This window comes from Protopterus annectens, chromosome 10.part0, assembly GCF_019279795.1.
Source record: "Protopterus annectens isolate FY-2018-M chromosome 10.part0, PAN1.0, whole genome shotgun sequence".
Taxonomy (NCBI): Eukaryota; Metazoa; Chordata; order Ceratodontiformes; family Protopteridae; genus Protopterus; species Protopterus annectens.
The window spans coordinates 625,745,211-625,763,487 of NC_056744.1; the positions used below are offsets into that span (position 1 = coordinate 625,745,211).

Here is an 18,277-nt window from a genome sequence, read left to right on the forward strand (position 1 = left end):
AAACTGCAGTTGTTTTTATTTATTTTTTTTGTACACTTAACCCATCCTGAATTGTAATTTCATCTAGTATGTTTAAATGAATAGTTTCCAAAAATCTTGGCAAGGTAGGATGTGGTCTCTGCTAAAATGCTGTCTTTTTTCAGTATACATTTTACTGTGTTGCTAACTTTGTCCTACACCATCTTTCAGCACCAGATCTAGTGACATTGTAAAACATAACGCAGTTAGTCCAAAGGTAGTATAGTCTGATGTAATGATCAAAAATTTTTACTTTCATTTTAAGTTCTTGAAGTTAAACAGTAAAATTTCCATTTTGTAATATATTGCTTACTTCATGTGATGCAAAATTTATTTCAGAGACTGTGGCTAACAAAGCAAAAAAAAAAAATACAGCTAATGTGCCCAGTGGCATCATTGTTCATTAAATTATTAACCTTTGTTTTCTCTGCAGCTGTACAGTGCTCTTTCCTTCCTCCAAAACATGCCAAACCATAAATTAAACTGCACATTTCAATCCCTTATACAGGAATTCATAGCTTCATAGGATATTGCTAGGCTAATGGCTTAAGGGCCCTCACAAGCCTAACCAATATAAACTGATTTTACACAATATGTGGCCCCTTGGGGAAAGAGGATGGCAAATATTTGTGCCTGTGCATTGAGTATCTTACATATTGCCTCTGTCTATAAGGGACATAGGCACTATCCCAGCTGTGAATTTGTGATTCCCCATCCATTGATCCAAACTGCATTTGAAGAGGACCAGGGAAGGACTCTGCTTAGTGTGAATAGAAAGCCTGTTCCAAAAAAGGATATATCTCAGTGGCACACATCTGTCTCTCCAGCATGTTTTGTTTGAGTCACTAAGTTTAGATCCCCAGATCAGGTGACCCTCATGCTGTTTGACTCACAGATGTGTAGGAGCTCCATCAGGGCTGGATTTGTGAGTGCCTTGTAGGTCAGGCATAGGTCACCCCATAATAGTTGTTGGGAGACAGAGTAAAAGAATAGGGTTTTAGTCTATCCACATAGTTCATATTGCTTACACCCTATATTTACTTTGTAAGGGATCTCTGAGGTCACACCAACTGTTGTAAGTGCCTAGTCAAGTCTATGCCAAATGGCATATTGTACTCGATTATTGGTCTAATGAGGGCTGAGTACAGTGGGACTATAATTTCCTTGCATCTGGATGCCATACCTTTACTTATAAATGGTGCCACATAAAAATATTTCCTCACTACTGTGGACACATGGCAGTCAATGTTCAGGCTACTATCTATTTGTGTACCTAGATCTCTCAGCTCTGACTAAACTCTGAGGGGTGTGATATTGATGTTGTAATTTGCAGGGGTATTTGACTTCCCAAAAGGTATGATAATGCATTTTTTGCATTTAGTTTTAAACCATAGTTCTGGCATCAGTCATTTGTCGGATCTAGACCCTCATGAAGGATATCTACATCACTGGGAGATTTAACAATTGTCCCCAGCATGCATTCATCTGCAAACTTTATCATCCAGAGGTCTTCCACATTAGCTTTGACTTCAGAGAAATATATTCCGAACAGGAGTGGTCTCTGCACTGAGCCCTGTGGCACACTACTAGTAAATGTCCTGTATCTGGATTCACCAATGTTAACCACATGTGTCTTGTCAGTGAGCCCATTGGCTATCTATCTGCTGATATAGGGATTTATGTCCAGTTTTGTGAGTTTATTTATAATACCTGAGTGGGGAATTGTGTGTAATGTCTTGGCCAGGTTGAGGTAGGCAGTATGTACTGTTTTACCCTAATCCTTGGCTTTAGTGACTTTCTCAAAGAAATCCTTCAGATTCAGTAGGCATGACCTTTCCTTGACAAAGCCGAATTGGGTTGAATCCAGTGTTTGGAGGTCTCCTGTGTCATTATTTATCATATTCATGATTATTCTTTCCATGGCCTTACATATAAGACTGTCAAACTTATGGGTCTGTAATTTCCCGGGTCAGTGGATGTCCCTCTTTATGCAGAGAGATGACTGTTGCTGTCCTCCACTCTGTCAGGAGAAAAACAGTATGGAGGCTGTGGTTAAATAGAGATCCTAATGGGCTGGATAAGTCCTGATTTAAGCTGTGTAAGAGGCAACCTGGTATATTGTCAGGCCCCATTGAAGGCATGTTTTTAGCTTTACAGAGCACAGTGGCAGCCTGTCCTTTGGTGATAATTAGTGGTGGAGTGGTGGAACATATTTCTTGGAGGAGAACTGTGGGTGATGGGAAGGTGAAATTTGACCTTAATTTGTTGTCCAGCAAATATGCTATATCTTCTGGATGAGTATAGGTGATGCCATCTACAACTAATTATGCACATTGTTGGGTGTTGCAGTTAAGACTGCAGACATAACTGAAAAATGCCTTATGGTTATCCTTAGCTTTGGAGGCTATTTTTCCTCAAAGTCTGTTTTCAGAGACTTGACCAGTTCTTTGATTCACTTGTTTAGACTAATGAGGGGTTTACTGTTCTGTTCATAGACATGCCATATGTGCATATATAATAGGTTCATAGATTAGCACTAAGCTAACTGCCCTTGCGAGCCATTTTAAGCCTAGACAATTGTCCCTTGGGAGGCTCAAACCCTGCACCTTGTGTTTGCAAGGCAAACACCTTAACCATTAGGCCACCATGTGCACATTGCCTCTTACTTCTCAACAGGATTTTCTTTCATTTGTTGTACAACCTATTAATACCAGGGGGTCCCCAGGGTGGCTTTTTTTTGCGGTTTGACATGGGTTTATTTCTGTCTGGTACTGCCATATCTATGCAGTTGTTTATATGGTCATATAGGGATTTTGTGTATGCTTCTGTATAGGTTTCTGTGTTTTCTGGATTTGGGGGAGCTTGGAAACTTGCTATGCCATCCCTTAATGGGGGGAATTTACTTTAGAGAAGTTCTTAAAGTTTTTGTGGTTAGGTGGGGGACTAGTTTTACCTTTATTTCAAGAGACACCACTTTATGATCTGATCCTACCAGTGAGTACATCACACTTGGAGGGCAGCACTTCCCATATTTATGAGTACCAGATCTAAGATATTTGTTCCCCTAGTGGGAGTGCAGACTGGCTGCTCCAGGGCATTTCAATTTGCAAAGTTAAGAAATCTTGGGGCCTGCATGCTAGTAGTTGTATATGCCTCCCAATTAATGGAAGGGTAGTTAAAATCACTCATAAGTATGGTATTGGGCTGATTGGTGACTGATTCTAGTAACTTCAGGTATGATGTATGGGTTTCCTGTTTCATGGTGAGAGATCTGTAGCTAGCAATATGGTAATGGATTTTTCCCATGGTTAGTTGGACATGGAGTACCTCAAGCATGTCATATTGTTTGACCAGCCTTGAGGTGTTCTTATCCTTTACATGCATAGATACACCTCCACCTTTTGCCCTTTCATGTTCAGTGGGTGGTCAGAATGTAGGAAAGGCATTATAGCCATGCACTGCCGGAGTGCTTTCCGTGGCTTTGAGCCATGTTTGAGTAATTGTTCAGATGACAGCATTCTACAGGGTGAGGAGAGCTTCCAGAGAGTGCAGTTTCTTGTTGAGGCTTCTAGCATTGAGCAGTAACACCTTTACCTTGTCTTGATTTGATTTTTTATGCTGGAAGGTTTGTATGTTTGTCAATGCATAAAAAAGGCACCATAGAGGTGGATAATATTTTGGCCAATATCCAAAAGCCTAGAGGTGACAGTAGAAGGCCATCCTTGGCAAAGCAGCATGGCCTATCAACCATGCCCTACCAGGCTGACAAGTATTGGATCCCTTTGAAATTACATCAGTAGCTAAGCCAATGTTAAAGCCAATCATTTTCTGCTGGTATTGGGGGCATCAACCTTGGAGACCATAGAATGTTGCTCAATGCTTGGCTCATACCTGCCTATTGCACATATTCTGACAGCTGAATCATGTCTCTTTTCATATAGTCCAAAGATGTGCATCTTAAGTCATTCATACCCATATGGTCTATGACTGAGTCACACTGGTACTTAAAGGTAGGTGCCCTGAGAACTCACGTGATCTGGTGAATCCTGGCTGCTGACAGGCAACTAAATGTAATCTTCCCCTCATCCAGCCTGGTAAGAGTGACATCAGTGTGTCTCACAATGGAGTCTCCTATGACCAGAATATTGGATCATGGAGTGTTTCATTCTATGGGCTTGGTAGGTGAGGCACAATGAGATGTGACTTTATGTGTGCTAATAGGAATTGTTTTCTATGTGTACATGCAGAATTTCTGAGGACTGTGCCTGAGAGGCCTCTGAGGTTTGAGTAAGTTACACATGAGTACCTCTGCATGTGTGGGTCTATGTGTGTGCATTGTTCTTTGCAGGTGCAGTGAGTGATGTATGTGAGTCACTGACAACCTGTTTGTTGCCTTTTGTGTCTGTATATGAGAGTCTAGCCTCCAGTCTCAATGTGTAACTACATCTCTCGCATACTGTATTTGTCTGTTTGAGAATTAAGTGGTGTCACTGTACACAAGGCAATTCTTACATTGCCTCAGTATACCCATGTCCACCAAGCTGGATGCAGAGATAGCAGGAAAGTGCTCATCCATGTTTGCAGGTCCTATGAAAGAATAGGAGTGGAGGGTGTTTGTAACCAGGTGAGGGAAGACTGCTTACATGGTGTAATCTATACCTAACCTAATCAGCTATGCTGTCCATCACCAAATCAGATGTTCTCTGAGCAGCAACAGTCCTGGGTGCTATAATAAGGTAATTAGCACAGTACACTTTCACAGTATAATGAAAATAAACAATGTTTCCAGACGTTTACTTCTGTACAGGGCACTGGTACAGCAAGCAGCTCTGTGCAAATGTGCCAAATTTATACCAGCATTAGACATACAGAAAACTGACTACTGAACCCACTGTCCAATAAAATGACTACACTTTGAGCCCTTTTCTGTACTTCCCAACTCAGATAGACCAGGTTAATCACCTACTGCCACAAGATGAATAATGCCAGTCCTTCTAATGTAAAAGTGCAGTAAAAGAGTGTCTGGAGTGAAATGCTACCACAAATAAAGTTAAAGATACAGATACAGCAATGTACTTTAAACAGCTTATAAAAGTGTGATTATTTAATAAAACGACTTTGTTTTGTAGAAATGAGCCAACAGCCACTCAATTGTACATAATTTATAAAGGCACTAAAAACAAGCTAAGCTGATTAATAAGCCTCCAGACAAAAAAAAAAACACAACTACATGCAGGAATCTCTAGTGTTTCCCCAACTTATACAAACCAGGCTACCACCCAGTGTCACTAAATGGAAAATTCACTGACCTCTTGATGTAAAAACATAGAAAAGTGATTGATAGAGTATAACAAATACACTACTTTATCCAACAGCTAGTTAACAAATTCAGAGCATGTAAATTGGTAGAACAGACTGAGTGGCAACATGCATTTTTTTTCAAAATAATCACAAGAAAAGACAAATAAATAATTCAAGATATAAACAGCAGTGTAGAAAGGGAGGAGCTTATAAAGGTCAATTTACAGTAAGAGTAGGCAGCTTAAAATCACCAACTTTAAAAATGAGATCAAGGAGTAGGTGGGTGGGAAAAATAACTAGCAGGGAGCCATCAACAGTGGGTGTAGTTTTTGCAGGCTTTGAGTCTTATCAGAAAAAATGAAGACCAAAAAATTCTCTGTGTATTTATGTATCAGTCAAGTAACAAATTAACCAAGAAAAAATGTGAGATATGCAGGCTAGATAATTTAAGTGTCTGTCTGCCACATTAAACAAAAACACCAAGCCAAACAGATTTCTCAAAACAGAAAACAACATGGAACAGGTAAAACAGAAAGCAGTTCTATCAGTTTAAGCAACTCACAGACAAAATATATATCTTTATATAGATTTATTTTCCTCACCCAGCAGGGAGTCATCAGTAGTGCTTGTAGTTTTTTCAGGCTTTGAGACGTATCAGAAAAGAGAAAAATCAAGAAACTCTCTGTGTATTTAAGTATCACTGAAGAAAAAAAAATAAACAATGAAAAAAGCATGTGAAATGTGCAGCTTAGATAATTTAAGTGTCTATCTGCCACATAGAACAAAAACCCCAGGACAGGCATATTTCTTAAAACAGAAAAAAAAATGGAGCACAAAATAGAAAGCAGATCTATCAGTTTAAGCAACTCTCAGACAAAAAAATATACATTTACTTTCATAACCCAGCAGGGATTCACCAACAGTGCTTATAGTTTTTGCAGGCATTGAGTCTTATCAGAAAAGACCAGGTTCATAGGTATATACTAGGCTAACAAAGACCAGGGCCTTTATAAGCCTAGCCACGTAACCCAGCCTTCACAAGGTTAAGCAGGTAAAAAGATCACTGTTTATTAACACCTTTCTTAGTCCCTAAAGTCCCCTCAACGTGATCATTCCTCTCAGTATTTCCTCCCCAGATCCCTGCAGTACAGTGATGATCCAGTGCTATTATCAATACATATGTCTGCATAAGCCACTGTCATTATTCCCATGCAGTAACAAATTCTCAGTTCCTAAGCAACCACAAACTCTCGCTAATATCCAGTCCTTACAACCCCCAGCTTTCAAATAGCCACAAATTATATCTCAAAATCAGTTACAGAGTTTGCCTGCCATCCAGACATAACCCACAACTCTCGTCCATCCACACGCACCAAATTCCATCCTTCCCCAAACCACTACTCCTAGACTTGAGTCTTAATTTTCATTCAGCCATAGTTACACTTCTTAACAAGTCACTAGTCCTCACTCATAGCTCTCTACTGTCCAGATTTTTGCAGAATGTCCAGATTTTTGCCTCATATTTTTGGTCTGTTCCTCATAAAATTTGTGGTTTTCTGGCAAATCAGTGAGGATTGAATTCACTACATAATGACAGATGTTTGAGTTTCAGACTTCATATCCTTCAGAAAATGTATGGTAATGCAAAACATTTTATTTTAGCAACTTTCTAAGTTTATAAAAGAAATATTTAAAAAGTGTCCCTCTTTTTGGGCCTTTGTCCCCCCATTATTTTCGGCTTTGTCCAGATTTCTTGTGCCAAGAGGTTGAGAGGTATATCCTCACTTCCATCCTGCCAAAAATACTGACTTCCATTCAGCCACAGGCTCAGTCGTAATAAACCATAATCTTGACTGTCATTTAAGAAAAAAAACTCTAGCTACCATTGAACAGCAATGACAATTCTTATCTATATACAAATGTAATCCTAACCAGCCCCATGGTATGCCATATATAATGCAAGCAAATATAATCTGATAGAAAATGTGGTGTAGCATTAATAGACTAAAAAGTTAGCGCACCTTGACATATTTCTTCCTTCCATTTGTGCTTTGCTTTATTTGCTATTGTGAATGAAGGGTTTTGTAGGTATATGTGGGATATACTTTGGTACTGAAACAATGTAAATTTGTTTGCATAGAAGTAAATGTGTTTTATATACTGTGCTTCTGCTAATGATTTAGAATATATGAGTCTAGGAGATAATTACAAATATGGCAAGTGAGACAACTCTGTGCAAAGAGGAATAAAGCCCTGACTCAAGCTTGGGTCCTCAATGGAGTTGGGAGTGGATGATGGGTGTGCCCATCTTAGAGGTAATTGTGGTTCACAGCTGGTTTGCTGATGCTGCAGGTCTGAGTAGAGTTTTTGTCCACAACAGTGCTCCAGTGCAAGAAGATTGTGAGATGTGGCCAATAGAGTCAGTGGGAATAGCCCTTGCCGTTGCATGTCAAGGAGTGAGCATGAGCAAGGCTGAGGGGCAAAGATAGTCCTTGTGCTGACTTCACCATTAGGGGTGGGATAAGGGACATAATATATACTCCCAGTTGCTGGAGTCTTTGTGAAAGCAAAACCAACCCAAATGGCTGATTATATGATGCTTTCTCAACCCCCCCCCATATAGTACTGAGTATATGTACCTTGCATGCAGAAACAAATTAACTGAATCTGATCAGGAGATTGCTTTATGATTCACAGATATGAGGATAAATAGTTAGAAAATGAAATAAATAAATATTGAAGTTTCATAGGGTACAGACAGGCCCATTCAACATAACGCAATACACGTGCACACACACACACACACACACACACACACACACACACACACACACACACACACACACACACACACACACACACACACACAAAAACACTCTTTCTCTCTTTCTGTCTGTTGTTTGTTACTGATTTGTTTACAGTTTCATGTGTAATATTTGATGCATTGTTTTCCAAGCTTTGTTAATTTGCTTTTCTGTGCTTTTGCATTTTGGTTTTAGTCCACGTGATATTAGTAGATGTTGCTTTAAGATATCTAGCGAAACTCACCTTATCATCCCCATAATCTACCTCTCATTTAAAAACAGCTACACATCTTCTGACCACATCTATTTGTTCATCTAATGTACATTTGTCCTCTAGGGCTGATTTAATAAAGGTCAATATACATGAACTGATTCTTTTAAACTCTGTAGACATTTAGCACTGAAAATATAAGGAATAATATTTAACAACAAATGCATCTATGGGCTTGTACTGAGATTTAGGAACATATACCTATTACTGTAATACGTTTTAGTAAATATCAAACCATCTTTATTTCAAAGATATATCTTTGCCACATTCATACCTCTCAACTGCTATGAGTTAGCCATACCTCTCTGATTTTGGGCCTCCTAATTAGCCTTGCTCCTAAATTTATGGTATTCCGCACAGAGTCAGACCTGTTTATAAGTACATCCTTCATTAAATACATGAACTAAGCCTATACAAAGATTCGCTACCGCTGACTATATAGGGTCTCATTACTGGTAGTGAACCAGTAAGTAGACCCTAGAAGTGGACCTTCTATTGTGGAAAATAAGCAAGTTCTCCTTATTTTTTTACCTTCTGCTATGATTTATAAAGGTCAGTGCTATGATTTGTGGTTCTTGGAGGTTGAGAGGTATAGACACATTTCATAAATAAAACAGCTACCATAGTCAAATCAAAGTCAACTGTGTTTGTTTATATCCTGAAAAGTAAGTTGTAGGCCTTGAACAGACTACCATTTCAGACTGATACTGAATAATTTATCTGTGCCTTTCTTTACAAAGTTAGTAAGGATAACATGTTATTATAAATAAAATGTAAAAGTTTGTAAAAGTTTTTTTGAGGGGAAAGATCCACCTTTAAAAATCGAAGCCTATCCTCCCAGCCTCTCTGTATGCCCCATGGCCCATTCATTTTTCTGGGGTAAGAATCAAGTGCAATAGCAGTGACAGCCATGATTCTAGTGCTATGGACTGTTTTTTTTTTAATTATGCCCTACCATTCCCTGTGCATGCCCAAAAGATTGGATACACCACAATGCATATACATGGCTCCATGCACATGTCATCAAATGGTCTTGTTCCCTTTGAAGACTGCACTTTCATGTGATTGCCAGTCTTCGTTCTACCACAGATAGTGTGTCCAGGCTGATACCCATTCCCTCCTTCACAAACAGAGGAGATATGACTTTTCTGAGTCATTCTTCTCCACATGTCAGTTCTGACGTGCGCAAGGCACTAGTTGGTCTTGGAAATCAAATGAGAAAATATATTATACTATGTCAGAGTTTACAAAATTAGTCCCTAATATTTGGTCATCGTTCAGTAATTTTTTTTTATTTATGAATGCTCAATGCAGTAAATTATTTTTTAGTTATAATGTCTCAAATTGTTTATTCATTTTTAACTCTGTAAGACCTTCTAGGCAAAAGTGCTTTTCAGAGGTGAACCAGAAGCACTAGTGTCCAGACAAATGAGTTACTCAGAGTCACATGGACTGGGGTTCAGAATTAAGAATCAAATTCACTTTAACAGGATATAGTACATTTATAACTTGGCTATACCAAAACATTTTATCAGCTAAACAGGCTCCTAATAAATTATATGAAGCAAAAACAGGAAAAAGGAGCTACAACCACCAGACAACAATAGGAAACGTGATATTTGAGCATGATAAGTCTGCTAAATAGTTTTTTTTTTTCAAATAGAACTGATATTAAATGAAAATAGAAGTGATAATAGTAGGAAATTAAGCTATATTATGAAATGCAGTAGACAAAATACAGATTAAAAATACTCTTAAAAGTTATTAGTCGTTATTACATTCTAGTTCAGAAGTTGCTGAAGTCACAGGAAATTTTCCTAACTTTATTTATGAGAGAAAGTAACTTAAAACAAAAATGGTGCTATAAAGATCATATGCTTTCAGAAAAAAAGGAAGTTAGGTATAAAATATGGTACTAAACCTTGTTATAATTGTCAGTTCTGTCCTTATGTAAGGATTGATATTGATTTTGTACATCCCATCAGTGAAAAGAAGTTCACTTTTAAAACTTCAGCTACATGTAATACTGAGAATTTAGTTTACCTTGCTAATTGTACAAAATGTAATGGTTTTTACATAGGCAAGACTAATTGTTAATTGAAGGAACAAATCTGTTCACATTTGTCTGAGATCCAAAGGGGGATAGAGACTAATGCACTATATAAACACATTAAATCTAGTGCAGTAGGGCATTATTTTAAGTTTAGGGTAATACAAACAACTTGTAAAAGTGAATGTGGTGGTGATAAAAACACATTAACTGAAGTTGCTGAATATTAATAGATACATTTCTTTAGGGATAATTTTCAACCAGGTCTGAATGCTATGAATAGTGTTAAACCAATTTTACAAATGAAGCAAGTTTTTGTTTTTAAATGTAAAATGTATATTGATTCTGGGGTATTTGACTTTATATGCACTATATGTGATTCGGTTAATTAATTATTTAACTGATACTATATATATATATATATATATATATATATATATATATATATATATATATATATATATATATATATATATATATATATATATATATATATATATGTGTGTGTGTGTGTGTGTGTGTGTGTGTGTATGTTGAATTTTTTTGTTGAAGGTTGGGCGTCGAGCTGGCACCTCGGCATTTCGTAAAAATCTACTGCCAATCATTAGCGAACCAGAGTTCCGCTGTGGCTACCCCTTACTGGGAAAAAGCCGAAAGACAAACAACAACAACTGTTTATTTGTACTGAAGAAGATTGTGCTATGCTTGAAAGCTGTCTATTGCATATTAAACTTGTTTTTATATAGTTAGTCATGGTCAAAGCGCTTTTTTGAGGTTTTTACAAATTAGAATTATAGGATCATAGGAAGTTACTAGGCTATTGGCCCTGAGGCCCATATAAGCCTAGCCAAGAATTTAGCCCATATTCCAATAAGTCAGCATCCATTTGAACTGTCCAGCAGGGACTAATGTGGAATCCCAGGGGTGTATTTTCTGTTCCCCATCCAGTTATCCAGGTTGTGCTTAAAAAGGTTTAATGAGGTACTCTGCTTTACGTGGAGAGGGAGTCTCTGGGGCACAAATCTGTCCTGCCAACAAGTCCTATTGATGTCACAGACCAGGTTGAGGTCTCGTGCAGGTTATTCGAGTGGAGCTTGACTTGCGGATATGCAGCAGTCCCATCAGGACGGGGCCTGAGATTGCTTTGTATGCCAGACAGAGGCCACTTCTGAGGAGTTTGTAGGAGACTGACTAGGGGGACAGGCTTTTAGCCTATCTGTGTAGGGTAGATGTTTGAGGCCCTGGATTCTCTGGTTGAGGAATCTCTGTGGTCTCTCCAGCTGCATGTGCTTTGTGAGGTACATGCTGAAAGGGGCATTGTATTCAAAAATTGGTCTTATAAGGGAAGAATACAGGGATGTTATGACCACCTTGTCCCTGGATGAGATACCCATACTAATGAGGTGGGCCATGTAGAATGCTTTCAGTACAATGGAGGCAATATAGTGGTCATACCTCTCAACCTCTTAGAGCAAAAAATCTGGACAAAGCCTAAAATGATGGGTTGCAAATAGAGACAAATTTTAAATATTGCTCTTGCAAACTTAGAAAGTTGATAGAATAATAGGTTTTGCATTAGCATGAAGTTTCTGAAGGATGTGGAGTCTTAAACACAAATGTTTGTCATTATTTAATGACTTCAATCCTCAGCTATTTCCCAGAAAAGTACAGATTTTAGGAAGAACACACCAAAAATATGAGGTAAAAGTCTGGACATTCTGTGAAAATCTGTACAGTTCAGAGGTATGATGGTGGTCAAAAGTCAGTTTGCTCTCAACCTGGGTTCCCAAGCCCCTCACGACTGATTACATGCTTAGTGCTTTATTATCAATATGATAATTTCTGGGGACGTCATTCTCCCCAAAGGAAATGATTATGCATTGTTTGGCATTCATTTTGAGGCCATGTTTCTGGCACCAGTCATTTGTTTGGGTGAGAACCTCTTGTAGGATGACCGTATCACTAGGGGAATTGATGACATTACCCAGCTTTCAGTCATCTGCAAACTTTGTCAGCCATAGCCCAGTAGATTTGGCCTGCACCTCTGAGAAGTATATCGCAAATAGCAGAAGCCCCAAGACCGATCTTGGAGTACATCGCTTGTTATGGGTCTACTTCATGAGGTGGCTTCCCCTATTTTGACTAGGTGAGTTCTATCAGTAAGTCAGTTTGCTACCCATCTGGTAACATATAGATTGATGCCTAGTTGAGAGAGTTTATCTATTATACCTGAGTGGAGAATAGAATCGAAGGCCTTGTCCAGGTCAAGGTAGGTGATGTGCACCGTCTTCCCCTCGTCTATAGGCTTGGTGACTGTCTCAAAGAAGTCGACCAAATTTAACAGGCATGACCTCCTCTTGACAAAACCAAACTGTGTCAGAGCAAGTGTCTGGAGATTGCCAATGTCCTTGCTAATGAGGTCCATGATAATCCACTCCATGGCCTTGCAGATCAGGCTAGTTAGACTGATGTGTCTATAATTTCCTGGATTGGTGGATGCTCCACCTTTGTGCAAAGAGGATGACACTAGCTGTCCTCCACTTGGCTGGGGCAAAGCCAGTACTCAGGTTTTGGTTGAACAGGGTGTCTAATGGTGCTGCAAGTCCTGCCTGAGTTCATGTAGTATGCAGCCTGGGATGTTATCAGGTCCCATGGAGGCTGTAATTTTTGCCCTTGAGAGGGCAGTGATGACTTGCTCCCTAGAGATAAGGGAAGGGGGGCAGGTACTGGGGATGTCCTGTTTTACTGATGGGGGGACAGAGGAGTGAAGTTTTCACTGAACCTGTCTGCCAGCAGGTTGGCTTTATCTTCAGGGTTTGTGTATGTGGTGTCCTTGCCCACCAGTTCTGAGCAGATCTGGGTGCATCCCTTGATACTGCAGACATATGTGAAGAAAGCCTTATGATTGTCTTTAGTAGATGTGGCCAGTTTGGACTCGAAGTTTGTTTTGGAGGATTTCACTAGTGCTCTTATTTGCTTGTTCAGGCTAAGAAAAGAATGCTTCCAATTAGACACCTGCTCCTTCTTGGTCCTGGACAGCAATTGTTTCCTTTTATTATAGAGTTTATTTATTGTAGATGTCCACCAGACAGGTTTACTCTTCATTGAGTAGGATGATTTCATCATCTCTGGTACTCTTGATTCCATGCAGCTATATACATGCTTATATATTATTTTGGTGTAAGTTTGGACATATGTGTCTGCTTCTGTGGAGGGGGCTGTGAAGCTGTTTACGCCTTCCCTCAGGAGGTTGTAATCAACTTTGGAGAAGTTTTTTTGTTTGACCCTAGTTGGGGGGGGGTGGGGATGGTGACTTCAAAAGTGACTGCTTTGTGGTCGGATCTTACCAGGGATGATGACACTGTACGGATGCTGCAGTGGTTACTCATGTTGGTTAATACCAAGCCCAACATATTTTTACCTCTTGTGGGGGTCTACCAACTGGTCCAAGACATTTGCATTGACAAAATCAAGGAATCTCTGGGCATTCGTGTTTTGGCATGAGTATTTCTTCCAGTCTGTGATTGGATAGTTAAAGTCACCCAGGATCAGGGTAAAGGGTTGAATCTTGATAGATTTGAAGAGGTCCAGATAGGTGGAGTGGGCATCTTGAGTCAGAGTTGGTGGCCTGTAGCTAGCTATGATTTGAATAGGGGTATTTTAATTTGTTAACTACACTTGGAGTATTTCCTGTGCATCATACTGTTTGACCTGCCTAGAGGTGTGTATGTCTTTTATATATATTGCAACTCCACCTCCTTTTGTTTTGCTACCCACGGCTTGGGGTTTGAATGAATGATAGGATGAGTAACCTGGTATGGCTGGGGTACTCTCCACAGCTTTGAACCAGATTTCCTGTGACTGCACAAATGTCAGCTTCTTCTAAGGCTAAGAATGCTTGCAATGAGTGCAGTTTTATGTTTAGACTCCTACCATTTAGCAGCATGACCTTTAATTTACATTTTGATGAAATTTCCATGTTGGTAGTTTTGACCTCATGTCATTGCCCAAAAAAGGCACTATGGAGGAGGCAAGAGCCTTTGCCAGGAGCCTGAAGCCCAAGGGAGATAGATGCAGGCCATCTCTGGCGAAGCATCGTGGCTTATCTGTCATGTCATCCCAGGCTGTCAGGTACTGGATCCCCTTTGAATGACACCATAAACTAAGCCAGTTGTTAAAGTCAATAATTTTCTGTTTGTATGAGGGATCATTGTGGGTGACAGTAGAATGCTGCTTAAGGCTAGGGACATACCTGCCTGGGACACATACTCAGCGAGCTTGATGATGTCTCTCTTCATATAGTCCAGGGAGGTACATCTCAAGTCATTCACTCCAACATGGACTATGACAGAGTCATAACAGTACCTGTTGAAAGACTTGAGTGGATTGGTGATATGGCGGATTCTGGCACCTGACAAATGACTAACCGTGACTTTCTCGTTATGTAGCCTGGTGAGGGCCACATCTGTGTGTCTCACAATGGAGTCTCCTATGACTAATATGTTGGGTTTATGTTTAGGCCTCAGTGGCTGTGAGACACAGGTGTGTGGACTATGTGTGGTGTGTGGTGTGTTAGGCAGTGTGGTTTGCGTTTGTTTATGCCTCTGTGGTCTCTTTTGTTTGGGAATGCTTTTGTTGAGGGCCTCCACATATGTGGGACTGTGTTGTGTAGGTGTGGGTGGTGTTTGAGGTGCGGTGTTCATGTTGCTAACATTCTCAGTGCCAGATATACTGGTTTGTGGGGAGAGAGCGATGACACTAGGTGTTTGATGCATTTGCTTCTCTCACAAATTGTGTTACTAGGTGCTAGTAGTAGATGGTTGTCCGTGTACATGAGGCAGTTAGTATACTGTCTCAGGATGTCCATATCGACTAGACTGGCAGAAGAAAATTTAGGAAATTGTCCCTCCATATTTGTCAGAAACTGAAAAGTCTAAGAGGGTAAAGGGAGGAAGGTCTATGAGTAGTACTACTAGATGATAACACAAGTGCTACTAAGGGAATACTTGTTGCTGGAATACCTCAAAAAGGGTTAAAAACTATGCAGCTGAAGCTCTGGATATAGCAAACCTGCATCTAGACTATGCTACTCAATTTTAAGGTTAAGAACTCAATAAGAAAAAACTCACAATGAAGCACAGATCAATCACTTATAGACAAAAGAATAGAACTCGCAGTATGAAAAAATACAGTCAAACAGCAATACAATGCAGTAAAATGCAGTTAAACAGTAATGAATTGCACTAGATAGCAATGAAATATAGTTAATCGGTAGACTGCTATGAAACAGGAGCTCTATAACAGCAGATCTATAACTTGCTTTCTTAATCCACTATGCTACAATGCCAGTATAATAAATATATTAACAACTATGGCTTTAATAAATAGTTACATGTTCTGCAATGCTTAGAGCTGCTAGAGTTTGATCATGAGGGCAAAGCTTGACTGGAGAAATACCGTGAAGAGTGTATGTCACATCGTATCCCACACACAAAGCATAGATAAGGTTGCGATAAATGTACCATAACAGATGCTAAAATCTGTTTCAATTCCAATAAGGATGACATTAGTAAACCACTTGAAAATAATTTCATAACAGCTTATTTTTTGTGACTTATTGTGTAAATTCTTGATAAAAGAAACCTTAAATTGATTTATATTGTATTTTTACCTCTGTTTTTGCTGCTCATTGTAAGAAGTCCCTAGGAACCTAGATAGTTATAATGAGCCGCTACTGATATAATATTGAGCACAAGCTATTATTGTGCGTGTTCTCATGTGCAGTGGAAAGAATGTCTCACATTTTACTGTGACTGGCACAAGTGGGGTGGTGGGTCAGAACAGTTACTTTATGAATTTCTTCACTCTGTATAATGTTGGGTCAGCACACTTAATTTGCATAGTGTTTCTGCGATTTCCTCACACAATTTGACTTAAATTGGTAGTTATTTTGATTTTCTATATATTTTGTTGTTACTGATTTTGATTATTTATTTCTTTTAAAATTCTTTACTGTAATTGTTTGAAGCAAATAATTGATTAGATTAAATGGACATGCCATCAACAATTTTATGAAACATATGTATCTTGCCCAGTGTACTGTTGCTGTGCATACATAAAGGTAACACAAGAAAATATTAAAGACTTGCTTTCCTTATGTCAAAAGCTGGATGATTTGCTTATTATTTCTAATACTACATTTAGACTTACTAAAGATGAATGCACTTGTACAATTGGCACAGCTTGGAAAACGATTGCTGCATAAATTAATGACTGGGCTGCTGAGATAACTAGTATTAGGCAAAGTGCAAAGAAAACACGTTTAGGAGAGGAAGTGCCCCCTGCTACCAAAGATTACTGTAGCCGTATTAAGCATTATACCACAGATGACAACTTTGGAATTCAGGATACAAGGATACAGCAATATGAGGCTGTGGATCTTGTAGAAGACAATAAAAAGGGAGAACTTCCAATAAATAGGAAGATAATTAAATTGACTAATGCTTATAATGCCAGCCCAGCCCATGATAACAGCCCATATTCACAAGGAAAAGTCTGGTGAGTAATTCTTTAACTTTTTATTAAGAAACAAAGAATGACTTAAGTGCTTTTATCCTTACAAGTTACAACTTCATCAGAATTAAAACACCAGATTTAATACAATACTTAAATAATAAAAAAAATATATCAAGTCACACAGGCGATCCAATCAAAATTAAAACTGAAACTAAAATTAAAACTAACACTGGACATGGTGAATATTTATGTAATCACATGAATGAATAAATAGTTAAATAATGAGTCTTAACAAAGTTACTTTAAAGGGGCCAAGACCATGTATTATATAATATAACTAAAAATATTGAATTGTACTTGTGATGAGAAAAAATGTATTAGGAGCCAAAACTAATACCTACACTGTGAGGTGAAATAATCTTAAATTCAGATGTAGAACTATGCTGTGCTACTGAAACAACCAATCTTATCTGAGAAGTAGTTGAATGAACTGGCTTTCCACTTTTGGATATGGGAGAGCTGAGGTTTAGGTCAAAATTGCACATTTAGTTTCAACACAGACCTTTTTCCTAAGGCTTTCAGCAGGACCTTGTGAACATGACAGTTTGAAAGAAATGTGTAAAGTAGTTTGTCTTCCCAGATCTTGACGGAGCATTGTGAGTTCTGGTCAAGAACTGAGCCTTTTTGAGATGCAAACAGGTGATTGCATGGTTGTCAACAAAAGATGTTAGTTCTTAAAACACTTTTGGATTGAATTGTCATATTTTATATATTGAATTGTCCCGTTTATTGCCTGTTGACAATAAACACATAATATCATTTTGCAAAGTATCTCTCCTTAAAATATTCACAGGCTAAAAGACCTTTTATTAAAATTGCTTAATACTGAGTGTACTGATACTGATTGCACTGATTTTAGTATCAAATGAGTGATTTTTTTTTACTATAATTAGTTTACTGGGTCTTGCTAGCAGCAAAAGAAGGTTTCCAGGCTGGATGTTTTGTATTGAAATGTAAATACTCAGTAGCACGTCCACCCAAACATTATTTTAAAATTGAACTCCATGCAATTATAGTTACCCCTGTCCCCACAGTCATTCCTGTCAGTATCATTGACCAGCACTTCCCCACAACTTCTCTAGCCAGCCTGATTGAGATGTAAGAAGTGTCTCATGCTGTCTGACAATCATTTATTACTCGAACAGCATAACACAGTGTGTGAGACATATACATGTATATAATATGCTTGGAGGCAAAAATCGTGCACACAGTCGATTCAGGTACCAAAATCATCATCAGCACATAACACATCACACC

General features: G+C 38.7%; 1 protein-coding gene across 2 annotated transcripts in view; it reads left to right on the forward strand.

Annotated features, from left to right (window-relative positions):
- Positions 1-18,277, forward strand: part of SLC1A7 (solute carrier family 1 member 7) — a 941,247-nt gene that overhangs the window by 483,622 nt on the left and 439,348 nt on the right. The window lies entirely within an intron of this gene.